General features: G+C 48.1%; 1 protein-coding gene and 1 long non-coding RNA gene across 2 annotated transcripts in view; both read left to right on the plus strand.

Annotated features, from left to right (window-relative positions):
• Positions 1-20,204, plus strand: part of LOC120407568 (ras-related protein Rab-17-like) — a 218,671-nt gene that overhangs the window by 88,125 nt on the left and 110,342 nt on the right. The gene's annotated exons all lie outside the window — the stretch shown is intronic.
• On the plus strand, positions 10,933-13,227 carry LOC120407571. Its single transcript, XR_005600115.1, has 3 exons — positions 10,933-10,994; positions 12,595-12,746; positions 13,124-13,227. It is a non-coding gene; the product is annotated as an uncharacterized LOC120407571 (long non-coding RNA).

The raw sequence follows: 20,204 nt of genomic DNA on the forward strand, positions 1-20,204 counted from the left end.
TTTAGCACATTTTTTTTATATGGTCTCCCACAGTATTCTTGACAGCAAGTTAAAAAAGTATGGATTGTATGAATGGACTATAAGGTGGATAGAAAGCTGGCTAGATTGTCGGGCTCAATGGGTAGTGATCAACGGCTCAATGTCTAGTTGGCAGCCAGTATCAAGCGGAGTGCCCCAAGGGTCGGTCCAGGGGCCGGTTTTGTTCAACATCTTCATTAATGATCTGGATGATGGGATGAATTGCACCCTCAGCAAGTTCGCGAATGACAGTAAGCTGAGGGGAGAGGTTGATACCCTGGAAGGTAGGAATAGGGTCCAGAGCAGGGGTCTGCAACCCGCGGCTCCGGAGCCACATGCGGCTCTTCAGCCTCCTTGTTGTGGCTCCCTTTGGCCTTGACAAAAGGAAAAAAAAAGGAAAAAAAAATAAGTTATTTATTAATTTAATTTTTATTTATATATTTTATTTTTGTTTATTTTGTTGCACAGTTATCTTGGAGTTCGAGGTGACACTTTAACATCGAATTTTTAAAAAGTTTTTATAATTTGTCAATTAAAATATGCGTCACATCCACGTCTATAGCCCTTGCCTTTACCTGCAGGCGGCTTCTTGAGTGTGCGACCCCCGCAGTAAGCTAACCATGAATACATCCCAAAAAAGAAAAATCTCAGAAGAAAATAGAGAGTTTAATTCTGCATGGACAGATTCCTTTGCCTTCACTGCCAACGACGCTAGCTTACCTGTGTGCTTGATATGTGGCGAGAAATTAGCAAACAACAAAAAATGTCATGTTGAAAGACATTTTCAAAACAAGCACTCAGCATTTTCTGAAAAGTACCCAACTGAAGATGGGCGAAAGAGCGATTTCGGAACTACTACGGAAAGTTGAGCAGAGCAAACATACTTTCAAGAAGTGGATCAACTCTCCAAACTCAACTACAGCTGCTAGTTTTGTGGCAGCTCATGAGATCGTAAGGAGGGGGAAGCCATTCACAGACGGAGAATACATGAAAGAATCGTTCATAAAAATATCAGAGCATCTATTCTCCGAATTCAAAAACAAACAGGAAATTATTCAGAAAATTAAAGAAATGCCTCTCTCTGCAAAGACTGTCAAGGACAGGACCATTAAAATGGCAACAAACATCACCAGTAAGCAAATTGATGACATCAATTCAGCTCAAGCATATTCAATTGCCTGTGATGAGTCAAGTGATGTAAACTGATATTGAGCAGACAGCACTGTTATGCAGATATGTGAACTCTGATGGGCCGCAGGAAGACCTGATTGAACTCATACCGCTAAAGGGCCAAACGCGGGGACAGGACATTTGTGAGGCTGTTTTGAGTTGTCTAAAAGCCAAAGAAATAAACACCACTCACCTGGTGTCAGTGTCTACTGATGGTGCACCCAGTATGAGAGGAGCACAGAAGGGTTTTGTGAATTTACTTCAAAAGTCGCTGGATCGAGAGCTGATGACGTTTCACTGCATCTTGCACCAAGAAGCACCGTGCGCTCAAACATTCCCCCCTGCATGTGTGGAAATGATGAACCTCGTTATTAAGATGTGAACAAAATAATTGCAAACGGGTTAAACCACCGACAGTTTTGTTCATGGTTAGATGAAGTCGAGAGCGCATTTTTGGATCTCCTGCTGCACAACAGAGTTCGGTGGCTGTCAAGGGGAGACATGCTGAAACGCTTCGCTGCTTGTCTGGAACATGTGAAAACCTTCTTGGAAAGCAAAGGCCTCAGCTATCCCGAACTGGGAGACCTCAATTGGCTGGAAAAGTTTTATTTCATGGTGGATATGACAAGTCACTTAAACACGCTGAATAAAAATCTCCAGGGAAAGGGAAGCATGGCCCTGCAGTTGCTGGAGGATGTTCTGGCGTTTGAGCGCAAGATGACAGTGTTTGCCAGAGATGTACAGAGAGGTACGCTCTCTCACTTCCCCTCCCTGAGAGAGTTCAAAGAAGAGAACAATCACATAAATTGTGATTATTTACACTGTGCAATTATGGCAATGCAAGCTGCATTTGGAGAAAGATTCAGCGAGTTCAGAAAGGAAAAAAAACACTCTGTCCTTCCCTGTCACACCGCTGGACATCGACCCATCCTTGCTGAACATATCCGCATTCACAGGGATAAGTCAGCCCGATCTTGAAATTGAACTGGCCGACATAGCGGATAAAGACTTATGGGTGTCCAAGTTCAAAAGCCTGACAGCGGATCTTGAAGAAGTCGCCCGTCAGAAGGCCACTCTCGCTAAAGAGCACAAATGGAATGATATTGAAAACCTCCCCAAACCCGACAAATTTGTTTTTGAAACATGGAGTGCCATTCCCGACACGTATATGAACATGAAAAAGTATGCATTTGGAGTCCTGTCCATCTTTGGCTCAACATACTTATGCGAGCAAGTTTTCTCAAGCATGAACTTCATAAAGTCCAAATATCGCTCCCGCCTCACAAATGAGAGCCTACAGTCCTGTGTGAAGATCAAAGTCACATCTTACAGCCCCGACATAGGGAAGATCAGCATCGAGCTTCAGAAACAGAAGTCACATTAAACAGGTGAGAACACATAGCATTTAATAGGCTATTATTATTATTCAGAAAAAAACATTTATTTCAGACCCGGAGCTGATGTAGTTTTTTATTGTATGTTCAGGTGCTTCGGTTGATTGCTGGCCGAGAAAGAAACCCAAAGAGGATGAGAGCACACTGAAATGGACTTGTCAAAAAACGTTCCTAATTTTATGTTTACTTTTTAAAAACTGCTAAGCTGCAACTATATTTTTTTTATATTAAAGTGGGCTACGTTTTATTTTAATTTTACACAAATACGGGAAGGACTCAAAAAGGCCTGCATAGTTCAATGTTTAATTTATTTCAAAGTAGGCCTACTCATGCACACTGCACTTCTGTTTGTTGTATTCTGTTGTTGTAACAGGTAAAATTTAAAAAAGATTAAAACTTTTAAAAGTTTATAAGCAGTGTTATGTTTTGCGGCTCCAGACTATTTTTCTTTAGTGGAAGAGGGGGCAAAATGGCTCTTTTGATAATAAAGGTTGCCGACCCCTGGTCCAGAGTGACCTAGACAAATTGGAGGATTGGGCCAAAAGAAATCTGATGAGGTTCTACAAGGCCAAGTGCACAGTCCTGCACTTAGGATGGAAGAATCCCCATGCACTGCTACAGGATGGGTATCAACTGGCTAAGCAGCAGTTTGGCTGAAAGGGACCTGGGGATTACAGTGGACGAGAAACTAGATATGAGTCAACAATGTGCCCTTGTCACCAAGAAGGCTAATGGCATATTGGGCTGCATTAGTAGAAGCATTGCCAGCAGATCGAGGGAAGTGATTATTCTCCTCTATTTGGCACTGGTGAGGCCACATCTGGAGTATTGTCCAGTTTTGGGCAACCCACTACAGAAGAGATGTAGAAAAATTGGGGAGTCCAGCGGAGGGCAACAAAAATGATTAGGGGGCTGGAGCACATGACTTACGAGGAGAGGCTGAGGGAACTGGGCTTATTTAGTCTGCAGAAGAGAAGGTGATAGCAGCCGTCAACTACCTGAAAAGGGGTTCCAAAGAGGATGGAACTTGGCTGTTCTCAGTGGTGGCAGATGACAGAACAAGGAGTAATGGTCTCAAGTTGCAGTGGGGAAGGTCTAGCTTGGATATTAGGAAAAACTTTTTCACCAGGAGGGTGGTGAAGCACTGGAATGGGTTCCCTAGGGAGGTGGTGGACTCTCCATCCTTAGAGGTTTTTAAGGCCTGGCTTGACAAAGCCCTGGCTGGGATGATTCAGTGGGGCTGGTCCTGCTTTGAGCAGGGGGTTGGAACAGCTGACCTCCTGAGGTCCCTTTGAACCCTGATATTCTAAGAGTCAATAGCCCATTCCCCCTCACTTGCGGGTGTAATTATACACACACCCCAACATTTTTACTGGAGAACCTTTTGCTCTGGAGAAATGAGCCTGCAGAGATGGGTGGACGGTGGACAGCAACTGCCAGCTTTACTCGATGCTGCGTTCTCCGAGCCGGGGCTACGGCTTTCCTCCAGGCACGCTGCGCACTGCCCGCGGGAGAGCTCACGTTCCGCCAAGCGGGGACTCCCTGCTGCCGGTGGGAACTGCAGAGTCCCGGCCCGGGCACAGACAGGCAGCAGCCCCGGGCCCTCCCTACTTGCGGGAGCGGAGCAGGCAAGACAGGGGCGCAGCAGCCTCCCAGCCGGCCGTGCTTTGCAGCGGGCAGCCGCGCCCTGGGAAAGGAGCAAGGGGGCGGGGCAGGACCGGGGGGATGCGCGTGGCACTTGTTGCGCACGCGCACTCGGCGGCGGCGGCGGAGTGCTGACACCGAGTTACCTTTCACCTACTTCGCCGTCGCTCGCCTCCGCGGGGTAACTGGCGTTCAAACGCCACGGCTCACTGCGCCTGCGCGGCGCTCCCTGCTCCGCCAAGGCCTGGGGCGGGGTTTGCAGAAGGGGCGCTGAGGGGCGGGGGCTCCAAATCTCCTTCCCCGAGGCCCTTAGCGAAGGCGGGGAACCCTGGGAGCCCGCTCGGGAGCGCAGCGTGGGGGGAGCTGCAGCCTCGGTGCCTTTCCTTCATCTCCAGTGACCCCCCCCCCCGCTACAATGTCCTGAATGACAGGCCGGCCCCCCCCGGCCCCAGTGAGCCCCCCCTGTATCCCGCCGCCCGCCCGTCATCCTACCGGCCCCCCCCGGCCCCAGTGAGCCCTGCCGCCCGCCCGTCATCCTACCGGCCCCGGCCCCAGTGAGCCCCGCCGCCCCCGTCATCCTACCGGCCCCGGCCCCAGTGAGCCCCTGTATCCCGCCGCCGCCCGTCATCCTACCGGCCCCCGGCCCCAGTGAGCCCCTATCCCGCCGCCCGCCCGTCATCCTACCGGCCCCCGGCCCCAGTGAGCCCCCTATCCCGCCGCCCCCGTCATCCTACCGGCCCCGGCCCCAGTGAGACCCCGTATCCCGCCGCCCCGTCATCCTACCGGCCCTCCCGGCCCCAGTGATCCCCGTATCCGCCGCCCCTATCCTTCCACCCCGGCATCCTACCGGCTCCCGGCCCCAGTGAGCCCCGCCGCCCCGTCATCCTACCGCCCCCGGCCCCAGTGAGCCCCGTGTCCCGCCGCCCCGTCATCCTACCGGCCCCCGGCCCCAGTGGCCCCAGTGAGCCCCGCCGCCCCGTCATCCTACCGGCCCCGGCCCGAGTGAGCCCCGCCGCCCCGTCATCCTACCGGCCCCAGTGAGCCCCCCGTCTCCCGCCGGCCTCCGACCGGCCGGCCCCAGTGAGCCCCTGTCTCCTGCCGCCCCGTATCCTGCCGGGCCCCCTTCTCCCGCCGCCCCGTATCCTTCCGCCCCTGTCATCCTACGGCCCCCAGCCCGAGTGAACCCCGTATCCCGCCGGCCCCTCATCCTACCGCCCCCCTTCTCCCACCACCCCCCGTATCCTTCTGCCCCCCCCTCATCCTACCGCCCCCCCGTATCCTGCCGGCCCACCTTATCCATCCGCCCCCCTGTCTCCCACCGGCCCCCCCTTATCCTTCCGGATCCCGCCGGCCCCGTCTCCCACCGCCCCTTATCCTTCCGTCTCCCTTATCCTTCCACCCCCATATCCCGCTGGCCCCCTCATCCTACTACCCCGTCTCCCACCGGCTCCCCTCATCCAACCGCCCCTTATCCTTCCACCCCATCTCCCGCCGGTCCCCTCATCCTACTGCCCCCGTATCCCACCGGCCCCGTATCCTGCCAGCCCCCTCACCCTGCCGCCGCCCCGTATCTCGGCCCCCTCATCCTACCGCCCCTTCTCCTGCCAGCCTCCCTTTTCCCGCTGGCCCCTTTATCCTACCCCGTATCCCACTGGACCCCTTTTCCCACCTCACCCCCATCCCATTGGCCTCCCCCTTGTCCCACTGCCCCCAATCTCCCACTGGGCCCCCATCCCACCGGCCTCTCCTTATCCCACCTCCCCATATCCCACCAGCCTCCCCCTTATCCTACTGCCCCCTTATCCCACTGGCCCCCAATCCCACCGGCCTCCCCTTATCCCGCCAGCCCCTGTATCCTACCGCCTCCCCGTATCCCACCAGCACCCTATCCCACCAGCCTCCCCCTTATCCCACTGGACTCCCCAGTATTCCACCAGCCCCCTTATCCCACTGGACCCTCCTTATGCTACCGCCCCTTTATCCTGCCAGCCCCCATCCCACTGGGACCCCCATCCCACTGGCCTCCCCCTTATCCCACCACCACCCCTTATCCCTCTGGCCCCCCCTCATCCTACCAGAACCTCTCTGCTCAGCTCCACCAGAGCCTCCAAGGAAACTCCCCGCCTCAGAGCCCCATCCCCACTGGAGACAATCCACTGGGATGCCCCACGAAGAGCCCGGCTGATCCAAACCCTGCCTCTGCGCCCCCAGTAAACTCCCCCAGAACCAAACCTTGGCTCCCTCCTAACTCAGGGAAACACGGGGGCGGGGGTGTGGCAACAGACAGGGAGTGAAAAGGGAAAAGGTTCATTATATGCAAAGCAGAGGATCCATTTGGGCTCCAGTTAATTCTTCCAAGGCAAAAAGTCAACAAATATCCTTCATTGTTGTTATTTTTCCTCTTCTATCTCTCAAAGGCTCCACTCTGCCTGACTTATGCTGCAGATACCCCTGGTGCTTGCTTGTCTTAATGTTGGCAAGGAAATTGCATGTTTCTAAGGGTACGTCTACACTACGGGACTATTCCGAATTTGCATAAACCGGTTTTGTAAAACAGATTTTATAAAATCGAGTGCGCGCGGCCACACTAAACACATTAAATCGGTGGTGTGCGTCCATGGTCCGAGGCTAGCGTCGATTTCTGGAGCGTTGCACTGTGGGTAGCTATCCCGTAGCTATCCCATAGTTCCCGCAGCCTCCCCCGCCCCTTGGCATTTCCGGGTTGAGATCCCAGTGCCTGATGGGGCAAAAATCATTTTCGCAGGTGGTTCTGGGTACAGCCTCACCCCTCCCTCCTTCCCTGACAGCGGCAGACAACCGTTTCGCGCCTTTTTTGCTTGGTGAACCGTGCAGACGCCATAGCACAGCAAGCATGGACCCTGCTCAGCTCCATACCGCAATCGTGGATGTTTTAAACACCTCGCGCACTCTCGTGCAGTATATGCTGAACCAGGACCTTCGAACCGAGGCGAGTAAGAGGCGGATACGGCAGCGCGGCGATGACAGTGATGAGGACGTGGACACAGAATTATCTCAAACCGCGGGCCCCGGCGCTTTGGAGATCCTGATGGTAATGGGGCAGATTCTATCCATTGAACGCCGATTTTGGGCCCGGGAAACAAGCACTGACTGGTGGGACCGCATTGTGTTGCAGGTGTGGGACGATTCCCAGTGGCTGCGAAACTTTCGCATGCGTAAGGGCACTTTCATGGAACTTTGTGACTTGCTTGCCCCTGCCCTGAAACGCCATAATACCAAGATGAGAGCAGCCCTCACAGTAGAGAAGCGAGTGGCGATAGCCCTGTGGAAGCTTGCAAGGCCAGACAGCTACCGGTCAGTCGGGAATCAATTTGGAGTTGGAAAATCTACTGTGGGGCTGCTGTGATGCAAGTAGCCAAAGCAATCACTAAGCTGCTGCTACGAAGGTTGTGACTCTGGGAAACGTGCAGGCCATAGTGGATGGCTTTGCTGCAATGGGATTCCCTAACTGTGGGGCGATAGATGGAACCCATATCCCTATCTTGGCACCGCAGCACCAGGGCACCCAGTACGTAAACCGGAAGGGTACTTTTCAATGGTGCTGCAAGCACTGGTGGATCACAAGGACGTTTCACAAACATCCACGCGGGATGGCCAGGAGGGTTCATGACGCCGCGTATTCAGAAGCACTACTCTGTTTAAACGGCTGCAGCAAGGGACTTACTTCCCAGACCAGAAAATAACAGTTGGGGATGTTGAAATGCCTGTCGTTATCCTGGGGGACCCAGCCTACCCCTTGATGCCATGGCTCATGAAGCCATACACAGGCAGCCTGGACAGTGGTCAGGATCTGTTCAATTACAGGCTGAGCAAGTGCAGAATGGTGGTGGAATGTGCATTTGGCCGTTTAAAGGCTCGCTGGCGCACATTACTGACTCGCTCAGACCTCAGCCAAACCAATGTCCCCTATGTTATTGCTGCTTGCTGTGTGCTCCACAATCTCTGTGAGAGTAAGGGGGAGACCTTTATGGCGGGGTGGGAGGCTGAGGCAAATCACCTGGCCGCTGATTACGCGCAGCCAGACACCAGGGAGATTACAAGAGCACACCAGGACGCGGTGCGCAACAGAGAAGATTTGAAAACGAGCTACATCAATGGCCAGGGTACAGTGTGACTGCTGTGTTTGTTGATGAACACCCAACCCCTTGATTGACTCAGTCCTGTAAGCAACTCCCCTCCCCTTCGAGTACAGCTTACTTATGCAAATAAAGTCACTCATTTAAAAAGCATGAATTCTTTATTGATTCATTATAAAAAGAGGGAGAGAAGTAAGGGTGTGCTTTGGGAGGAGGATAGGAGGGATGGAGAAGGCCATTAAAAAAAAATTCAGAGTAACGGCATCCTTCTGGTTGGGCTGTCCACGGGGGTGGAGTGGGCGGGTGCACGGAGCCTCCCCCCACACGTTCTTACACGTCTGGGTGAGGAGGCTAAGGAACATGGTGAGGGGGGAGGGTGGTTATACAGGGGCTGCAGCGGCACTCTGTGATCCTGCTGCCGTTCCTGAAGCTCCACAAGACGCCGGAGCATGTCAGTTTGATCACGCAGCAGCCCCAGAGTTGCATCCCGCCACCGCTGATCTTCCTGCCGCCACCGCTGATTTTCCTGCCGGTCTTCCTGCCGCCACCTCTCATCTCGATTGTCCCTCCTGTCCTCACGTTCATCCCTCCTGTCCTCACGTTCACTGGCCTCTTTCCTGTAATTTGAAACCACGTCCTTCCACTCATTCAGATGAGCTCTTTCATTGCGTGTAACTTCCATAATATCCGAGAACATCTCATCTCGCGTCTTCTTTTCCTCCGCCTTATCTGTGCTAGCCTTTGGGATGGAGGAGGGACGCTTGAAAAATTTGCAGCTGCATGAGGGAGATAAATATTTAGAAAGATACATTTTACAGAACAATGGTTATACTGTTTCACAGTGAACATCACTATTCACCTAGCACATGTGATTTCCCTACAAGGTCGCATTTTTCATCTTAATAGTGACCGCTTCCAGCTCTGGGTTTACAGATCTCACAGACACATCAGGTCCAGGCATCAGAATTCAGCTTGCATGCGGCCATGGTAAGCCACTGTCTCAGTGATTTACCCCTCCCCAATGCATGGCTAATACCACGCTAGCTCCTGCTAATCAACAACCTTCCTCCCCACCCACCGGTGACCAAACAGAAAAGATCATCGGCATTTCACTCCTCCCCTCCCCGCCGCTACGTGCAGGAAAGTGTTTTTAAGCTGCTGCATTCCACGAAACCAGTAGAAAAATGGCCACCCCCCTTACTTAAATTCCTGATTTTTAACCAGGTTATCCTGAACGATATCACTTTGCTGAGGATAACAGAACAAGATAAAGAGCGGATGCTTCTTGAATGCCAGCAGTCCCCGGGACCATACGCTGCGATGCTTTGCCACGCAATGATACCTGATTACTTGCTACATGCATGGCATGGTAAAGTGTCCTACCATGGTGGGCGGAACAAGGATGCCTTGCCCAGAAACCTTCTGCAAAGGCTTCTGGAGTACCTACAGGAGTGCTTCATCGAGATGTCCCTGGAGGATTTCCTCTCAATCCCCGGACATGTTAACAAACTTTTCTAAGTAACTATACTGTCTGCGAATGCATCCCAAGTCCTCTGGGCAAATCAATCATTAAAAAAGGCTTGCTTAAAAACACTGTTTGCTATTTGCAAAGGTACACTCACCAGAGCTCCCTTCCAGGGCGTCATTCTCTGGAATAGTTGATTGTGAGGGCTGGGAGCAGGGTAATTCCGTCAGGGTGATAAAAAGCTCCTGGCTGCTGGGGTTCACGGAGTGCTGTGTGCTCTCTGCGAGGTCTTCCTCTTCTTCTTCCTCTTCATCTTCCCCGTCTGCATAATCCTCAGACATGGCAGAGATTACAACCCCCCACCTCGGAATCCATGGTCAGGCGTGGGGTACTTGTGGCGCAGCCCCCTAAAATTGCATGCAGCTCATCATAGAAGCGGCATGTTTTTCGACCTGCCCCGGACCTTCCATTTGCTTCTTTGGTTTTCTGGTAGGCTTGTCTGAGCTCCTTAACTTTCACTCTGCACTGCACGGAGTCCCTGCTGTGGCCTTTAGCCGTCATAGCCTTAGAAATTCTTTCAAATACTTTTTCATTTCGTCTTTTGGTACGCAGTTCTGTTAGCACTGAATCATCTCCCCATATAGCGATCAGATCCATTACCTCCCGAGCGGTCCATGCTGGGGCTCTTTTTCGATTCTCAGGAGACAGCATTGTTAACTGTGCTGATGAGCTGTGCGTGGTCACCTGTGATGATGAGCTCTCCACGCTGTCGAAGCAGGAAATGAATTTCAAAAGTTCGCGGGGCTTTTCCTGTCTACCTGGCCAGTGCATCCGAGTTGAGAATGCTGTCCAGAGCGGTCAGTGGTGCACTGTGGGATAGCTCCCGGAGGCCAATACCGTCGATTGCGGCCACACTAACCCTATTCCGATATGTTAATACCGATATTAGCGCTACTCCTCTCGTCGGGCAGGAGTACAGAAACCGATTTAAAGAGCCATTAAAATCGATATAAAGTGCCTCCTAGTGTGGACGGTTGTGGCGTTAAATCGGTTTTACGCTCGTAAAACCGATTTAAACGCCTAGTGTAGACCAAAGTCTGTCTCTCCCTGCTCGAGGTTACAATCGGGCAAATCTTCAGAGCGAGTGTATGGTTCTGCTTTGCATTACTGAGTGCTGTACAGGATAAGGTGATGTCATTGTGTGCATTTAACCATCATTTACATCTTCATTTAGGTTTCCTTTTAACTGCTTTTGGCAAAATTGTAATGCAACCTATTCCTCTCCTCAAAGTTACCTCTCAGTAATTTTTATGGGTCTCCCTGGTATTCTCTGTATGAATGAGTCTTGTTTTTGCACACAAATCATATACTGATACTGCATGAATTTAAGTACGAAAGCATTACCTCTAATGCGATTTTTGATCTTGGATCCAGCATAACTGTTTGAAAGAGACTTAGGAAACCTCTAGACCAACACAAACCATTGTTTCAGAGCTGGCAATAAGTGATGGAAAAAGAGTCAGTCAAATAAAACGAGGCCTCTATTTGCAATCTTTTGAGGTAGCAAATTGAAATTTCTTGCAATTCTTCCAAAGTTTGTGCAACTCTTGAACAAAATACAGTAAGGGGGTGAGGAGATGTGATAATTTTTAAAAAGGACAGTCTGCAATAAGTACAGTTATTAAAAGGACAAAACCATGCAGACCTGTAAGCAGGGCCAAATTCACAGTTAATGTAAGGGGGAGCGGGAGATCTGAATTTTGCCTCAAAAGTCATTATACAGCAACTTAGCCCTGCAATTTCCATACAGGCATACCAAAGTGTCTGGCCTTTACCAGTAAGGCCTTATCTACACTGCAGTTGTAACACAGTTGTTCCATGGCTCAGGTTCAAGGTTAAAAGCCACAATATGAACGGGACCAAACTGCCTATAATCTGTCTAAAGTCTTGTACTGTCCAGAGTTTTAGCTCAGTTAATGGGACATTATTAGATCCTCTCTACCCTGTGATCTCTCTCCCGCAGCATTTCCTTTGAAATACATTTAAGTTTAGCTATCATTAAATCCCTACAAAGGAGATGAAAGAAACTGCATGTTTCTTGTATCCAGCTACTTAGTGTTTGTTTTCCTGCAAATCAGTCTAAGATTAACGAGCAATACGTTAGGAAAAAGTGTTCCTTTTGTTCTTAGAGAGACAACTGTCTTTGCCCCATAATATCTAGTGATGTGCTACATAATGAAATGTCTTTCACTCTCCCCCACCCCTCATAGTCTTTCTGTCCTTCAACAGAATCATAATCCAGTCTTTAGATAAAGATTTGATTCTGGTTTTTTTTCCCCTTGCAAGCACCGATGCATTCTCTCAGCATCTCAGTGCATCCAGGTTCCTAAATAAAGCTATTTACTTGCCTTTCCTACACTGTACAAAGACAGCAACGTGCTAAGGGAAATAATAGATTTGTTGAGGGTAACTAGAGGGCTTTAGGAAACAAATCATTTGTCATCTTCTCAAGCTTTGAAGCTACTTTTCAATAACAAACAATTCCCACTCCTGTTTTTAGTAGTTTTGCTATCTTTCACTTCAGGAGCATTAAAGGGAAGTTGTACAGTTATTTAACTGTCTAGAGTCCTGTTACATATGACAATGATTCCTCTGACATCCTGGGAAGCACATTCAGAAGTGCCTCAAATTTGAGGCCTGTGGTATTACAACTGTATATGTGGAAAAAACATGAATTTTTAAAAACAGTTTTTACAAATACCTTTTGTATCCATGCTCTCCATTGCAGCCATTAGAGCGAGTATTGCTTTCCACTGGAACTGACATTTTGTTGATACTTCATCAGACTGAATGCTCTGGTGGCAAGGAAGATTAAAACAGAAGAAACGGAGCTCATGATTGGAATGTGTGAGAGGTGCAAACATTTGAAGTCTTTTTAAGGTAACCATTATCCTTGCTCTAACAAACAAACTGGCTAAATCATCCCTTTTGTTTCTAAAGTGTAGCAATTAGTGTCTTCTGTTTACATTGCAGGTGTCCCTTAAGTTTTAAGTAATAGCTGTGGACTCGTGCATACTAATAGAGCCATAGTATGCAGTGCAGAAAATATGTTCTATATGGGTTTGGGTAAAACACTCTTTAAAGGTGAACTGTGAAGCAATGATATACACGTACATACCCCTATAGAGGTCCTGATCCTGCAGTTGGATCTATATAGGCCATATCTTATGCCCTTTCCTACTCCTTTTGATATGTCTATGGGCCTCTTATTTCAAATGTAAAAAGACATATTAGATTCTTTCTTCTTTTCTCTGCAGGACTTTAGCATTCTTTGGAAAACCTTGATGAAGACTACATCAGCTGCAGCATTCCCAAACTCCCATGGAGGGAAAAAGGAATAAATTTCAGGCAGTTTAAAGGCCTTATCTATGTTGGCCTGGGTATTGTTTGAAAATGGAGTTACTGTAAATACAGTGTTGTTTTCAAGAACAGCTCCTGTTCAACTACACCTCTACCCTGATATAACGCTGTCCTAGGGAGACAAAAAATCTTACCGCGTTATAGGTGAAACCGCATTATATTGAACTTGCTTTGATCTGCCGGAGTGCACAGCACTGCCCCTCCGGAGCACTGCTTTACCGCGTTATATCCGAATTCATGTTATATCAGGTCACGTTATATCGGGGTAGAGGTGTACTTTAATATGGTCTTAAGGTTTAATGTGGATGGGTCAAAACCATGTAAGAACTGGGTTTAAAAAAATGATATCTAGCCCAGGTAAATAGTGTAGGCTATTAAAATGGTTTGAAGAAGGTTGGATATGCCGCCACTGACTTTGAAACCATGTTAGAACCCACTTTAGCACTTTGAAAACTGTTGTCTTACAGTATCACATGTCTGGTTGTTCATTTTCAGTTCACTTTTTAGAGTTAAGGGAGTTCTTGCATTTTTGTGTTAGGCATTATAGTGCTTGTCTTTTCTTTCTATCTACTGAAATTTGTTTTTTATTTGGTTGGTTGGCTTTGGATTTTTAGCCATTAATGTAGATATCCTCTTCCTTCTTAGGCTTAATTTAACAGGAGGAAAGAATGTTGGTTCATTCTGCTATCAAAATTTGGAGCAGCTTTTTAAGGGTCCAGTCATGAAACTGGACCCATGCAAACAGACTCCTAAATGCATTGACTAAAATTTTAGTGTGTGACAAATGAGGAATTGGGAGTTAATTTTTACCCTCGTGTACACTTACAACTTTGTGGTTACACGTTTGCAATTACTTGATCTACCAAATTCTAGATGAAAACAGCAATCAACATGTATAAAACACTTGCATATGATGCAGGGGCTGTCTTTTTGTTCTGTGTTTGTACAGCGCCTAGCGCATTGGCATCCTGGTCCATGATTGGGGTTTCTGGGCATTACTGCAATTCAAATATATATTGTAAAAATCACCATAACTAATTTCAAAGTGTTTGAGGTGCTTCAAGATGGAAATATAAACCTAGTGTAAAACATCACAAAGAGTGCAAAGTTAACAGACAAAATTAGTGCAGGGTAATAACAATGAAACAGTTCTACGATCCCATACCTGGAAAACTGCAGTTTGTTTCTAACAGTGGATTTGTGAGTTACCAATTCCTGTTATTGCTCCGAAAGAATCTTTTGTAGTGTGATTAAAATCAATGGAACGTATTTCTGCCTATGTGAACAGTGCATACAGTCTTAAGCCCACATTTGGCAGTTGTCATAGAATCATAGAATCTCAGGGTTGGAAGGGACCTCAGGATGTCATCTAGTCCAACCCCCTGCTCAAAGCAGGCCCAAACCCAACTAAATCATCCCAGCCAGGGCTTTGTCAAGCCTGACCTTAAAAACCTCTAAGGAAGGAGATTCCACCACCTCCCTAGGTAACCCATTCCAGTTCTTCACCACCCTACTAGTGAAAAAGTTTTTCCTAATATCCAACCTAAACCTTCATGGGACTCTGCAGAACTCTTGCTAAAAGTTCAGAAACTTGAGATGATTACTCCTTGTTCTGTCATCTTCTACCACTGAGAACAGTCTAGATCCAGAGAACAGTCTAGATCCATCTTTAATGGGGTTCTATGTAGGCACAGTTCTATTCAGGTTCTCAGACTGCACCCATCACCATGACATTTGAGTGTACTTGAGGACCACATTGGCTGCCTCTAGTCCATAAGTGGTATTTTAGAATGGTGCACAATTATTGTTTTCAGTCTATCAGCATGTCCATAAACACCCCTTTTCATGGATTTATAGGTCTGCCTTCATGGGACTCTGCAGAACTCTTGCTAAAAGTTCAGAAACATGTTTGTAGAGTTCATTGTACAATTAATATTTTGCATGTTTCTTTTGTCAAAATTGCAACACAGTTCAATTGAGCTTGATGAGCACAATGAACAAGCCAAATCCTGTGGCTCCAACTAAACTTTATAGCTTACAGAATTACTCTGTGTGTGTGTGTGTGTATAGACTCTGAACAAAAGCACTCCTAGTGTAGGCAAAACTCCTTCTGATTCCAAGAATTGCTCTGAAATCAATGAGCTTTTCCTATGCCACAACTGAGGAACTGAAAGTGCTTTTTAAAGAAATGTAGCTATTAAAAAAAATTCACTGGTGTTGTCATATAATAAAATTAGGGCCCAATCCTGTACTTGCTGATGTCAGTGAGAGATTTGTCACTGATTTCAATTAGAGCATCATCTTGGCCTCAGATTATACACTTCTTAGCTCATCACCTTATTTTTCTGCTAAGCACCTAGCATGCTTTGGGAATGATGTAAATAATGACAATTCTGCATCCTTGAAAAAAGAAATATTATGTTTATATAGAACTACTTGGAGTGCCCCTTAAAGCAGAGACTTGGGCTCTGACATTGCAGTCATTAACAGCATATTGTGCCTACCAGCCTCTGTAATAGGGGTTCTCAAACTGGGGGTCATGAGGTTATTATGTGGGGGGTCGCAAACTGTCAGCCTCCATCCCCAAACTGCTTCGCTGCCACCATTTATAATAGTGTTAAATATAAAAAATGTGTTTTTAATTCGTAAAGGGGGGCTGCAACTTAGAGGCTTGCTGTATGAAAGGGGTCACTAATACAAAAGTCTGAGAACCACTGCTCTATAATATGGGTTCTGCATTCTCAGACTGATATACACAGCTTTAAAGGGGCAGCTATACCTGGCCGGGAAGTGACTTAAATTTTTTTTACAAAGTATTTTAACAAGGTTTAAATTTTTTCTAATTTTCCTTGAAAGTTTCCTTTTGACATTCTTCAGGTTTTTGTTAGTCTGGAAACTGAAAAATTTCAGATTACCTCCTCAAATATTGGGGTTTTGGTGTACTATAAAAACCTGAAATCTCAACAAAAATGGATATTTTTTTCATTTTCTCAAAAGTTATTTTCCAGTGACACCTATTGAAGTTGTCCAGCAAAAGCCTAAGCCGGCTGAGAATGCATCCCAGTGTCAATTTCAATGTCATGAGGATTTAAGGATAGATGTTTAGGCCTTGTCTTCATTGAAAATTTGCTGATTTCAGCCATTGTCAGAGCTGCACTGGTGCAAAATCATCAGAGCTTTAGCTCCCTTATACTAGAGATTTTCACTTGGTCAGCTATCCTAGGAGCAGACATCAACAGGTGAAACATCCAATGTAAACTAGGCCTTTCTGAATTTTCTAGATTTGTGGGTATAAAACAGTACATCAGCAAATACAGTGCTTGTCCCTTTCCTAAGCACACATACCGTACATGCTTTCCTAAGATTGTATTTTACATGGACTTAGAGAAATGTGAATGCATCCATTTGTGCACACAAAATGGATAATGGTGTGTGTTTTAGATGAGAACTAGCACAAACAGCTGGCATGGCAGCTTTTCATTTTTAAAACATTTATCTCAGTTCTATTCAAAGTGCAAACAAAGTATGAGAAGCGCCTGCTTATCAAGGCAGAGAGCAAACTAATAACTCATAGGCATTACTTGTATCGTCTAAAAGCAAGGTGTGTGAGAGGAGACAGTGGTTGGCTGCTGAATTGCACACATTTCTGAGCGCACTTAACAAGAAAAAATGTCTGAGCAAACAATACTGTATAGACATGCTTCAACACTGAGTAATTTTGGACCATCTTCTCTGCTTATTAGCCATGCATTTCTATAAGTCAGTCTCAGTTCTACTAGGAAGGGTTACAGTAAGGCATGTGGTAGGATTCAAGTTAATGAATATTACAAAAATTGAAAATAGAAGACTCTAAATGTTGGACTAGGGTTGTTCTATAGCTAACGTCACCACTTAGGCCAGGGAATCCCCCCACCCTGGTGCCCAGAGAGTCTGCACGTTACTGCTGAGACCTTTGTGGTCTGATGGCAGAAGCTCATTCACAGGGAGTCTAGTGCACAAGGAACTAGGAGCTGTGCTAAGCTTGTCTCAGTTGGACACATCAGAAGGTGAAATCAGCTGCTTTGTCCATTATTCTTAAACATAAGAAGCTTCAGTGTGGGTTCTAACTTGAAGGTGCTGGGTATATGAATAATGCCTGGTAACAAAGTACATATATCTGGGTGACTCTAATATTCTGGGACCAGCGTGGGTACAACACCGAAAACAGGGGTGAATTCTACCTGTCAAAACCTAAGTGGGCTTTTTATTTCAGTAACAATTATATTAATTTTGTTTTCAACAGTCTCTCTTTAAAACAAAAGATAACAATGTCCAGCTGAGCCAGATGAGCACACTGAACAAGTAATGCCAAAACCTCCAGCAAACTCCACTTTTCATTGTACAGAAATACATTTTGTCTGTGGACAAACTGCGCACAAAAAGCCACTACATGGCTTTGTTTCCTGTGCCTCTGAACACATCCACTCTTCTTGACAAGTGTTCAGATCATTTCCAGTTAGTCATTTTCAGGACAAGAACTGTAAAGGAAAGACCAAAGTAGAGCTTAATGTGAAACTGCTGCTGCTTTGCCTAGGACAATAGACTGTGACCTGTGATCTGGGAACTGTAGTGCATCCCTGAAAGTCTATATCTGAGAGAGCCAGAAGACCCACAATTCCCAGAATGCACTGCAGTAACACCGCCTAGGCTTAAAAGGGCAATTATTACAGACAATGGACAGAGTTGAGACAGAGTTTATTTACAATGTAAAAGCAGCTGTCAAGATCGGTTGATTGGTTAATATGCCATTAGCCTTTAAGCACAATAGATATTACTTTTCATTAAGATAAGAAATTTATCTAAGGATTATTTTAAAGTTATGCTTAATGCATTTTTTTTGCTCTTCAGCAGAGTGGATGTGTTCAGAGGCACGAGAAACACATTTCAGGTGTTCTTTGGAATGGTGTGGGTACAGATATGACTGTTTAGGTATAATTCTATCCTTTTGGCACTCTTGTGGGCCATGCAATATGTGTGGACTTCAATTCATGCATGGCTTTCCTGACAGCAGAAATCAAATCATGTGTATGGTAATTTATACTAGATAACTTAAACACTGGCCTCCCATGTAAATTCACATGAAAATTATAGAATCACAGAGGCAAAGACTAGGGCCTTTAGAATTTTTATATTATTAACAATACATAGCTGGCAATTAAAAAAAAAACCCTATCCCTTACTGATACTTTTATAATTTAAGAGAGCCCCACATGTAATGTGCAGGGGCGGCAGGTTATATGGGCTGGTGGTGCCCGAGCACCAGGAATATTCAAGGCTGGGGGCTGTGCTCCAACAACATTTGGAGCTGGGTTTCTCCCCTGGCCCTGCCTGGAGCGGGCTCTGCCCCCCCTCCGCACCTCGGAGCTTCCCTGCCTGAAAGAAAACAGCCCGTGCCTCTCCCTTGCTTGTGCTGCTGGCTGCCTGATGCTGCTTCTGCCTAAGGGCTATAGAGAGCAGCGGCCGGCAGACTGCTGGAGCACCTGGGGAGGGAGAGAGAGGAGGGGGGAGGAGGCACACACGTGCTTGGGAGCCCTCTCTCCCGTCCCCTGGCACCCACCAGGAGGAGACGCCAAGGGGACTTCCGGCCAGGAGATGGACATCTGGAGTGGACCTCACTCACCTGAGCAGCTGCTGGGGCTTCGGTGAGGTTTGACCCTATGATCCACCCCCCCACACAGCCCCCACTCCTGCCCAATGCTGGGCAAGGGGCAGCCTCATCCCCCATCCCCAGTGAGGCTAGAATGAGGGGCAGCAGGCTGCAGCAGGGGAGGAAGGAAGCCACGTGATGGCAGTCCCCTCCCCCCCCCCAGCACCCACCAGCCACAGGGGAGATGGGGGAGGGGGGCTTCCTAGACCTGAGCAGCTGGGGCTTGGGTGAATTTTGTGACAACCTGCCCTCCACCCCCAGCCACCACCCTGCAGTCCCCACTCCTGCCCCATGCTGGGCAAGGGGCAGCCCCATCCCCAGTGAGGCTATGGTGAGGGGCAGCAGCAGGGGAGGCCACATGTGATGGCAACCCCTCCCCCCGGTACCCACCATAGGGGAGGTGAGTGGGCTTTCTGGACCTGAGAGAGGCCCTAGGAGCATGTGCAGTGACCGTGGTGCAGAGTGAGTGTGCTGTGGGGGGGGAGGGGGGAAAGAGGAGGGGTCCCTCCCCTGGAGCTTGCTGCTGCCGGTAAGTGTGTGGGGGGGAAGTCCTCTCTGGCCCTAGCCCTGGGGCAGCCTGTCTGCACCCCAAGTTCCTTATCCCCTGCCCCACCCCACCCCAGAGCCTGTGCCCCCAGCACCCCAACCCTGAGCACCCTCCTGCATTGTGAACCCCTCATCCCCAGCCCCACCCCAGACACCTCACCTGAGGGGAAAAATGCGCAACTTAAATTTGGTGGTCAGTTTGGAGTATCATTGTGTTTAGCACAATACTTGATTATTTTACACCCTTTAAAGTATACAGGTGTTACAAAGTGGGAATGTTCTTAATGTTTTCTCTGAATACTGTGTGGGTGCCTCAGTTTCCCCTATGCATTTCTCAAGGATCTAGATGGTGGGATAAGGGGGTGTGATTGTTGTAGAGCCCCAGAGGGCCAGTGTGATGCCGTCTGCACAGAGAATGGCCGAAACCCTGTCTCCTGGTAACTGATGGCCTGGGCTGCTTTCCTGCAAGGTGCAACTGACAGTGTTGGAGAACAAAGAGATCAGGTGGCCTCCTAATGCCTGGTAAGAGACAAAGGCCAGAGGAGGGAGTGTCAGTGCCTGTGCGGACTTCCGGGAAGCGCATGGTGTGGAAGGGGATGCTGGGATGCTTTGGAACTACTCCATACAAAGCCAGTCAGGACTCTGGGGGAGCCTCCTCTCTCTGAGCAGACTGTCTCCAGGGCAAGAAGCTTACACCTTCCTGGGTCTGACCTCAGAGCATTCAGCCCTTCCACACCGTGCGCTTT

This window comes from Mauremys reevesii, linkage group 6, assembly GCF_016161935.1.
Source record: "Mauremys reevesii isolate NIE-2019 linkage group 6, ASM1616193v1, whole genome shotgun sequence".
NCBI lineage: Eukaryota > Metazoa > Chordata > Testudines > Geoemydidae > Mauremys > Mauremys reevesii.